Source organism: Carica papaya, chromosome 8 (assembly GCF_054855325.1).
Source record: "Carica papaya isolate Zhongbai chromosome 8, ASM5485532v1, whole genome shotgun sequence".
Taxonomy (NCBI): domain Eukaryota; kingdom Viridiplantae; phylum Streptophyta; class Magnoliopsida; order Brassicales; family Caricaceae; genus Carica; species Carica papaya.
The window spans coordinates 26,056,498-26,068,063 of NC_142316.1; positions in this window are offsets into that span (position 1 = coordinate 26,056,498).

The following is an 11,566-nucleotide window of genomic DNA, read 5'->3' on the forward strand; positions in this document are numbered from 1 at the left end:
GACAGCCTGACTAGATATCCTAGGAGATGGTGGACGGACCGGGTCCGTAGGGAACCCTATCGGGAACGTGGTCTCTCATATCGGACGGGATTTGGAGACCTTATGTATTTTGGCGCCCATACCGGACGGGGTATGGGGACGGCCCATTTCACCCTCATACCAGACGGGGTATTGAGGTTCATGGTTTTGGTGCCCATACCGAACGGGGTATGGGGACGGCTCTTGAATCAGGTTATAAATGTTAAGAGTTCACAGGTAGCGGGACCCCTATGGATCCCCATGGATACTAGTAGGCTGGTAAATGAGGAAAATGTGTTGTTTAATAATTGAAATGCAAAGGCGTGGTAAGTATTATGTTATACAGTTCATATGATTTCATGATGGTGATAATGTTATTGCTTTCATATGTTGTTTTATGGATCTCACCGAGGTAAGTGGACAGTAAAGGATTTTATTATTGATAAACGAGTTTATTATAAATTATGCTCCATTGGTCTTTTTTGTGTTTTCTACCCACCTTTACCTCTGTGGCGGTGAGATAGTGTAATGTCTTTACTGGGCTGGTATAGCTCATTCCTTATTTAACTATCTCAGATCAGGAAGACATTGTTCCCGAGCCCGTTTCGCAGGAGGACGGCGAAGGGGACGCCTAAAGACTCCGTAGTTATATTTATAGTTCTTAGTTTCAAGTATCTCTTTTAGTTAGTTTGTTCTTTTATATTTTGAGCACGTTTTTGGTTTTTGTGTAAGGGATGGATGTTAATCAAAATTTTTATTACGCTTCCGCATTTGATATTTTTAATACACATATTTCATTCTAAATTTCCGGGGCCGTTACAGTCTCTACAGGTTGATCGGAGCCAAACATCAAAACGCGACTCACGCCGGAGGAGCCGCCGCACCCGAGAGCACCGCCGCTGGTAAGTTTCAGTTTTTCATGATTTTTCGGCCCACCGAGGGCCCTGGGGTTGTTCTATCGCAGGGACCAATGCAAGTGTGGCCGAATTCGGCCGAAAAAGGCCAAAAACGGACAACTCGAGGCGAATCGCTGCCGCTTGCGGTGTCGCCGTCGTCGGGGCACGGCGGAGCCGCTGTGCCAGAATTGCAATATTGGCCAAAAGGGGCCCTAGGTCTAATTTGGAATTTTTTTGGGACACGTGTAGGTACCAGTAGCGCGTTTCAGTTTCCCAGGAAAAATTCAAGAAAAATTAGGGACAGCCTGTAGGCGCACTGTAGAGTCGAATTCAGACATCGAAACAGGTAAGGATCCCGCACCGTATTTTCTATCACGGTATTAAAGCTAAATAAATAATTAAACTGTACTGTGTGACTTTATAGATGTATAATTGATTAAGGTTGCCAATGGAGTCCAAGTCTGATACTGGGTTGGTCTCTTATTGTTTGATTTAATTTCAGTATTAAATGCAGCATGATGTTTGATGTAATAATATTATGGTCTCGTATGCATGAATCATGGTTTCTTTTATTATGGTTGGTATTATGCTTAACTCGATACTGTGTTGTCTTGTTTGGTGTCCATTACTGGTTTACATGTTGTGTGTGTTTGGATTATTGAAACAAAAAAAAATGGCAAAAAGGTTATGTGAATTGATAAGTGGATAATGTGGACAGCCTGACTAGATATCCTGGGAGATGGTGGACGGACCGGGTCCGTAGGGAACCCTACCGGGAACGTGGTCTCTCATACCGAACGAGGTATGGAGACCTTATGTGTTTTGGCGCCCATACCGGACGGGATATGAGGACGGCCCGTTTCACCCTCATACCGGACGGGGTATTGAGGTTCATGGTTTTGGTGCCCATACCGGACAGGGTATGGGGACGGCTCTGGAATCAGGTTATAAATGTTAAGGATTCATGGGTAGCGGGACCCCTATGGATCTCCATGGATACTAGTAGGCTGGTAAATGAGGAAAATGTGTTGTTTAATGATTGAAATGCAAAGGCGTGGTAAGTATTATGTTATACAGTTCATATGATTTCATGATGGTAATAATGTTATTGCTTTCATATGTTGTTTTATGGATCTCACCGAGGTAAGTGGACAGTAAAGGATTTTATTATTGATAAACGAGTTTATTATAAATTATGCTCCATTGGTCTTTTTTGTGTTTTCTACCCACCTTTACCTCTGTGGCGGTGAGATAGTGTGATGTCTTTACTGGGCTGGTGTAGCTCATTCCTTATTTAACCATTTCAGATTAGGAAGATATTGTTCCCGAGCCCGTTTCGCAGGAGGACGGCGAAGGGGACGCCTAAAGACTCCGTAGTTATATTTATAGTTCTTATTTTCAAGTATCTCTTTTAGTTAGTTTGTTCTTTTATATTTTGAGCATGTTTTTGGTTTTTGTGTAAGGGATGTTAATCAAAATTTTTATTACGCTTCCGCATTTGATATTTTTAATACACATATTTCATTCTAAATTTCCGGGGCCGTTATAATGTTTCCTTCAAATAAATACCCTGCAAAGTAACAATACTAGACAAATGTAAATTACAGTTAAATAAATATTTCTTTTCTTCCGTAAAGGAGTCATCATCCCTTTTATCTCTCATGGCCTCATTTTCGCTCACCAAGTATTCATCAGTTGTCTTTTCTCTGTTAGCAACATTTTCATTTTCTTTCTACGGCCGTCATTTTTTCCTTCCATGGCCTAAATTTATTATTTTCTCATGATATCAATTTTCTCTTTTCCCACAACCTCAATTTTCTTCACTTCATCACATGAACTGGTCTCATCCTCTAGGATTTAACTGTTGGCTTTTGAAGTAGTAGTTCTTTATCTTACTCTCTTAAGACTATCTCTATAATCTTCCAACTCCCCAATAAGCTTTCTAAGTTAAATTAAGATAACCTCCATATAGGATCTCATATCGGCTGGAACGTTATATAAGGTCATTGTGAAAACCTGTAAAGAATTGTTAGTAAAGAAAATAACACTCTTTTATGTGTTTCTCTCTTCGTGTTTCACTCAATCTCCTTCCTTCAAGTTGAATGTAACGACCCAGAACTTGAAACGAAATAAATTATAAATTTGAATGCATAAGAAAAATAATAGCGTTATGGTTCATATTCCTTACACAATAATTTTGAATACCCAATAAGACTACGAGAATGACCTTTCTAAAAGAACAACGAAATATCAAAGAAATAAATTAGAAAATAAACAATTGAATATCCTATTCACAACCCTCTTATGGATTGAGATCTGGATCTTAGTCTTCTTGATCTGAAATGGTTAATGAAAGAGTGAGCTACACTAGCCCAGTAAGAATATCACCCTACTCATAGATACAGAAATGAAGGTTGGTAAAAATTATGAAAATCACTAATGGAGCTCTTAATTTAAGTAAATTCATTTATCATAAATAAAATTATTTATTGTACACTTATCATAGCGAAAATTTCAAAACTGAGTTATAGAGACAATAACACGATAATATCACAATCTCATATCCAATTAAGCAAGAATTACAACTTTCGCATCTTAGCTGTCTACTGGTATTCATGGGGATCCATAGTTATGTTCCCACTATGCGTGAACCCTTATTTAACATTTTCAAGTAACCGATCGTCCCCATACCCCGTTCAATATGAGCGCCATAAATATCATTCCTCAATACCCCGTCCAGTATGAGGGTAAAACTGGTTGTCCTCATACCTTGTCCAGTATGAGCGCTAAAATACTAATTCTCGATATCCTGTCCGGTATGAAGCAATGTTCACAGTAGGGTTCCCTATACATCCAGCCCGTCCACCATCTCTCAAGATATCTAGTAAGGCTACCATTCATTCAATCACTTAATCAAATAATTCTCTGTTTACATTTAATTTTAAGTTTCACAATTCAATTGTAAATCACGCAGAACGAGCAATACATGCATCAAGGAAACACAACAGATCATCATACCAATTTCAGTGTATTATTATGCATTTGAAACTGTAAAATCAATCAAACAAGATAAATAGTGAATAAAAATCATTTTCGGCTCCATTAGTAACTTGTTATTAATTATCAAAATTTTTTAAATTATACAAAACACCACATTATTTATAACTAAATTTCAATTTCATACAAGAAATAGGGTGAGAGATTCTTACCCGAATTGGTGTCTGAACGCTAAACTTTCAATCGCGCCTACTAGTGGCCCCTAGGTTCCCTGAATTTTCCTTGGGAGATTAAAACACGCTCCAAGTACCTAAAAATACCCCAAAAAATCTAAAATTGATGTTAAAAGCCCTTTTCGACCAATTTTGGAATTCTGGCACGGCGACACCGCCGTGCTCCGGCTACGACACCGCTGCCTGCGACAGTAGTTTGTCTCGAGTTGGCTGTTTTCAGCCAGTTTCGGCAAATTTCGACCAATTTTGTGCTCATTCCTGCAAAAAAAATATGTTAAAGGGTCTCGGTTGGCCAGAAAAAGTCAAAAAACAGAAGCTTACCAGCAGCAGGATTTTCCGATACGGCGGCTCCGCCAACTCACCTTCGTGGTTGGGCATTTTTCTTCAGTCAACCTATTGAAAATAAAATGATGAATACAGTAGTGGAAAAATCGCACGAAACTGGAATTGGAAAGGGCCTCATCAGAGGTATTTTTAATTTTTTATAGGGCGTCGCCGCCGAATTTTACTCGCGATTTCAAGCTCATCCACATGTGTTTTTTCTTTGATTTGACCATGGAGGTGTTCAAAATAAAATTTGGCGCAACTGGGATACCTTTTTGGTGGTCAGAGGTGGCTCTGGCTCGGCGGCGGGCGACGGTCGACTCCCTTTCCGTCGACTGGTTCTTCTTCTCCAGCGGGGGAGCTGGCGACTAAGGTTAGAGTTTGATGTGAAGTGAGGTATTTATATCCATCCTCTTTTAATCTGGACCGTCCAATCGCATTTAAATAGGAAGTGGATTTGGACCGTTTATCGCGATTTAATCTCGACTGTATGATCGCGTTTAAAGAGAAAACGGATCCAGACCATCCACACGCACGGAAACAAATCCAAACTGTCCAATTGAGGGCACGTGGATTGCCAGCGTGGCCTTCCGTGTGGCATTGTGTCAGCGGGCCTTGCCATGCGGCGCACTTCGGTTAGTCAGGCTGCTGACTGGGCGTCCTACATAGCACATTTTTTTAAAATTATATTTTAACCCCTAATTTCTAATTTTTTTTCAAAAATACTCCCAAAACCCAAATTTTCACTCCTTTTTCCCAAAATTATTTTCAATTTCATCCTCCACCTATTTTTCTTAATTTTTACATTAAATAAAAAATCATAAATTTAAAAATTATATTTTGTACATTAATTTTAAATATTTTAAAATTAAATTCTGGGTATTACGACTCTCCCCCTTAAAAGAAATTTGATTCCTCAAATTTATCTCTCTCTCACTCAATCAAACAGTTGGGGATACTGAGTTCTGAAGTCTGATTCTAGCTCCCATGTGGCATCTCTCTGTGTGTGATTCTATCATAGGACCTTAATGAATAGAATTTTTCGGTTGCGGAGTATTTTACTTTTTCGCTCCACAATACCAACCGGTACCTCCTCGTAAGACAGATCTTCTTGGAGTGAAGGAGGTTCGTGGGCCAAGATGTAAAAGGAGTCCGGGTTGTACTTGCGTAGCATGGACACATGAAACACATTATGGACCCTGCAAAGTTCTGGAGGTAGTGTCGGTCTGTAGGCGACGGTGCCAATTCTATATGAGATTTCAAATGGCCCATTAAATCGGAGATTTAGTTTCCCCCTCTTGCCAAAGCTACTGATTCCCTTAAATGGAATGACCTTAAAGAACACCTGATCACCATTCTCAAATTCCAAATCCCTCATCTAGGTATCTGCATAACTCTTCTGTCTGCTCTGAGCCGTCTGGATGTTCTTCCTGATCTTAATTATTTTGGTTGTAGTCTCCTCCACAAGATATGGACCAAATAACCTTCTATCACCCACCTCTTCCCAACAGATCGGTGATCTGCATTGGCGGTCATATAACACCTCATACAGAACCATGCCGATACTTGCTTGCTAGCTGTTATTGTAGGCAAACTCTATTAGGGGTAAATAATGATCCCAATGGCCCCCAAAATCAAGAACACAAGCTCGAAGCATATCCTTTAGTGTGCAGATCGTCCTTTCTTATTGTTCATCGGTCTGAGGGTGGAATGCAGTACTAAGGAACAGTTTCGTTCCCATGGCCTGTTGAAAACTAGACCAGAACTGAGAAGTGAACCTGGGATCCCTGTTGGACACTACTATCACTAGCACTCTATATAACCTGAATATCTCTTGGATATACATTCTTGCTAATTTGTCCAATGGGTCGGTCATCCTAATGGCCAAGAAGTGGGAAGACTTGGTGAACCGATCAATAATTACCAAAATGGTATCATGCCTAAGCGTGCCCTAGGCAATCCTGTCACGAAATCTATTGTGATATGTTCTCACTCCACTCCGGAATTGGAAATGGTTGAAGTAGTCCGCCTGGGCATTGATGCTCTGCCTTAACTTGCTGATGTACCAAACACTGTAAACAAAATCAGCCACATCTCTTTTCATCCCATTCTATCACAATCGAGGTCACATACTTTGATACATCTTAGTGCTTTCGGGATACATGGCAAACTTTGAGTTGTGGGCTTCTGTCATGATATCCCTTTTTAACTCACTGTCACATGAAATACACATCATATCCTGAAATCTAAGCAACCCATTGACAGAGACTCGAAAATCTGAATTAACTCATTATTCTGCATCTTTCTTGATGGCTGCTAGGGTGGAATCAGCGGATTGAACTTCCTTTATTCTCTGAATCAACTCAGGTTGAACTGTTAGGTGAGCCAAATAAGTGACTCTCTTCAAGACCTGAAGTTATACCTGTTGTGTGGCCCCTATTGCCTTATATTCTAAAACCATTAAGTGAGCTAATATGCCTACACTTTTTCTGCTGAGTGCGTTGGCTACCACGTTACCCTTTTCTGGGTGATACAAGATGTTGCAATCGTACTCCTTGAGGAGTTTTATCCATCTTCTTTGACGCATGTTGAGATCCTTTTGAGTGAATATGTATTTCAAGCTCTTATGGTCGGTATAGATCTAAAAGGTCTCCCCATAGAAGTAATTGCGCCAAGCCTTCAAGGTATGGATAATCGCGGCAAGTTCTAAGTCATGAGTGGGATAGTTTTTTTCATGACTCTTCAACTACTTGGACCCATAAGTTATGACTTTTTCATGCTGCATCAGAACATAACCCAACCCTATGTAGGAGGCATCACTATAAACTGTATATCCACTTGTCCCACTCAGCAAGGCCAACACATGTACGGTAGTCAACCGCTTCTTTAGTTCTGAAAAACTCCTTTCACAGTTCTCATTCCACTCGAACTTGACATTCTTCTTTGTGAACCGAGTCAAAGGAGCAGCTAAACTAGAAAATCCTTCCACAAACCTGCGGTAATAACTTGTCATTCCCAGAAAGCTACGAATCTCCTTGACAGAGGTTAATTTTTTCTAGCCGAGCACTCTCTCAACTTTTTCAGAGTTTACTGACACTCTATCCCTTGATATGATGTACCCTAGGAAGGTAGTCTGCTCGAGCCAAAATCCACACTTGCTCAGCTTTGCATACAACTTCTTTTCTTTTAGAACTTGCAAAACCTGAGTCAGATGGTGAGCGTGCTCCTCTCTACTTTTTGAATAGACCAAGATATCATCGATGAATACAATGACGAACTAATTTAGGAATTATCTGAAAATCGTGTTTATCAAATCCATGAAGATGGTTGGTGCATTGTTTAGTCTAAATGGCATGATCAAGAATTCATAGTGTCCGTACCTGGTCCAAAAAGTTGTTCTGAGAATGTCTTCTACCTTGATCTTTACCTGATGGTAACTTGAACGCAAGTCTATTTTAGAAAAGATTTTGGCATTCTGCAACTGATACAAAAGGTCATTGATCCTGGGGAGATGGTACTTGTTATTAATCGTGACCATGTTCAGTCTTCTATAGTCAATACATAACTTTAATGTCTCATCTCCCTTCCTTGCAAATATGACTCCAGCACCCCAAGAGGACACACTATGTCAGATGAATCTACTATCCTGCAATTCATTGATCTGTTTTCTCAGCTCCTCCATCTCAACAAGACTCATGCGGTAAGGGACAACCGAAACAGGCTATGTGTCTGGCTGAAGGTCTATGGTGAATTCAACTTCTCTATCCATTAACAATGTAGGTAGTTCATCCAGGAAGTCTTGAACTACCAGAATCTCTTGAATACAAATTTTTTTAGGTTTGCCTAATTAGAGAAAATAGCCGAGTTAAAACACTTGATAATAGAAAAAATTGCCATGAGGGAACAAATGTTAAAGAATTTTATTGATTTGTAAATGACTCCTCATTAGGAGGGTTGAATACAACTTTCTTATGAAAATAATCTACGGTTGCGTGATACGCCGCTAGCCAGTTCATTTCTAAGATTACATCAAAGTCCCCCGTGTCAATTTCTATTAGGTCCACACTCAATTTTGTATCTGTTATATCTATAATACAGACTCTGTATATAACCTCCCCCAATAGTGTCCTACTCCCAGGAGTAGACACAAACAACACAAAATCAAGTCTTTCAGGTAATACATTCAAGTTTGATGCAAAACATGTGAAACAAATGAATGTGAGACACCAGTATCAATCAAAACATGTGGAAGATAATTACAGATAGTGTATGTACCCTGTATCACATTTGAATTAGCTTCTGCATCCTGCTGAGTGAGGTTGTAAGTCTTGCCTTGGATAGGAGGTCTGGCCTGATTTTGATTCCTCAGGCATTTCCTCGCGTAATGCTAGGCACTCCTACATATGTGGCAAGTATTGTTGAACCAATAGTAGGGTCGGTCCCTATGATTCTTTCCACAGTGTTGGCAAGTTCTACTGCATCCTGTTGTTGGAATCTGAGGAGGAGCCTGAGTCATTGGCCTAAGTCTCTTATTCTGCTGAACAGGTGCAGTAGGCGCTGCGGTGTGAAACTGGGGGCCTGAGGTTCCCTACTACTGGAGAAAAAATGCGAAGGTTCCTTTCCACTAGCTGTGCTTTGGCTAGAATAGGCGAGTAAGTACTGAGCTTGAATACATACAACTGCTATCTGATCTCAAGACGGAGACCTCACTCGAACTTTCTTGCCTTTCTACCTTTATCCATCATGCTCTCAGGGAAATATCGGGCTAACTCTAGGAACTTTCGGGCATATTCTGATACAGTCATGTCATCCTAGACCAGGTGTATAAACTCCATTTTCTTCAGATATCAAAGATGCTCTAGGAGGTACTCTACATTAAAGGCCATCAAGAATTATTCCCATGTGACTAGAACGGGCAGGGTGGCATGTTTGAGTTGCCACCAGTGGCCTACCTCTCCCACTAACATGTAGGTGGCAAGTATGACTCTCTGTTCAGGAATCACCCCAAGAGTTATGAAGGCCTTCTCTGTCTCAGTTAACCAGTACTCGGCCTCTTCAAATGAGGATCCTCTTGCAAAAGTATATTAGTTTAGTATTTTATACATTTCAATGTAGTCTGAGTCCATCATTAGAGGAACTGGATCCCTTGAAAGAGGGACTAGATTGTGCTGGGGATGGACCAGATGGCCCTATGGTGGTATTGAATGATACGGTAGAGGCACCGGATTGTACTGTAGTGGTACCAGGAGAAGCGGTTGGAGCACCGGGTTATACTGTGGTGGTGCTAGGTGGTACTATGGTTGGAGCACCGGATCATACTGTAGTGGTGCCGGATGGTACAGTGGAGGAGCAGGGTCTTATCGGGGTGGCTCAGGATCCTCCAGCTACAGAGGTGGCTCAATCTGTGGTAGTGGGGTCAGGTAGCTCCCTTTTTTCCTCCCGGACCTATTGGGCAACGATGAGTCTCTCTAGCATTTTAAATAATCGGTCAACATCCTCTCAAAATGAACCCTCCCATGTTGCTTTATTTAGTGGGGATCTTCCTCTCCTCATCTATCTGTACCTGCATTTCACAAGGAATGGTTAAGTGATAATTCATTCTTTGGTGTTTTCTAGGGTTTTTGTGTAAGGAATGATTCCGAGAAACGCGGCTCTGATACCAACTGTAACGACCTAGAACTTGAAAGAAAATAAATTATAAATTTAAATACAAAAGCGAAATAATAGTATTAGGGTTTACATTCCTTACATAATAATTTTGAATACCCAACAGGGCTACATGAATGACCTTCTAAACGAACAATGAAAAATTAAAGAAATAAATTAGAAAGTAAACAACTGAACATCCTATTCGCAATCTTCTTGTAGATCAGGATCTGGATCTTTGTCCTCTTGATCTGAAATGGTTAATAAAAGAATGAGCTATACTAACATAGTAAGAATATCACGCTACTCATCGATACAGAAATGAATGTTGGTAAAAATTATGAAAACCACCAATGGAGCTCTTAATTTGAGTAAATTCATTTATCATAACTAAAATCATTTATTGTACACTTACCGTAGTGAAATTTTTAAAACTGACATATAGAGGCAATAATACGATAATATCACAATCTCATGTCTAATTAAGTAAGAATAACAGCTTTCGCCTTTTATCTGCCTACTGGTTTTCGTGGTGGTCCATAGGGATGTCTCCACTACGCGTAAACCCTTAATTAACATTTTCAAGTAACCAACCGTCCCCATACCCCATTGGATATGAGTGCCAAAAATACCATCCCTCAATACCTCATCTCATATGAGGGTGAAACGGGCCGTCTCCATACCCCGTCCGGTATGAACGCTAAAATATCAATCTTCGATACCCCATCAGGTATGAGGTAATGTTCACGGTAGGGTTCCCTATGTACCCGATCTATCCACCATCTCCCTAGATATACAGTAAGGCTATCATTCATTCAATCACTTAATCAAATAATTCGTCGTTTACATTTAGTTTTCAGTTTCACAATTCAACTGTAAATCACGCAGAGCAAGCAATACACGCATAAAGGAAATACAACAGATCATCATACCAACTCCAGTGTACTATTATGCATATGAAATTATAAAATCAATCAAACAGGATAAACAGTGAATAAAAACCAGCTCTACCTCCATTAATAATCTGTGATTAATTATCAAAATTTTCTAAATTGTACAAAACATCACATTATTTATAACTAAATTTCAATTCTATACAAGGAATAGGGTGAGTAATTCTTATTCAAATCGGTGTTCGAACACTAAACTTTCAGTCGCGCCTACTAGCGACCCCCAGGGTCCCTGAATTTTTCTACGGAGATTAAAAGACGCTCCAAGTACTTGAAATACCCCTAAAAAACGCAAAATTGGTGTTAAAAACCCTTTCTGGCCAATTTTAGAATTCCGGCACGACGGTGTTGCAGTGCTCTGGCGACAACACCGTCGTTTGCGGGGGCAGTTTACCTCGAGTTGGTCGTTTTCGGCTAGTTTCGACCGATTTTTGCCGATTTTGTGCTCATTCCTACAAGAAAACACATTAAGGGGTCTCGGTTGGCCAGAAAAAATAAAAAA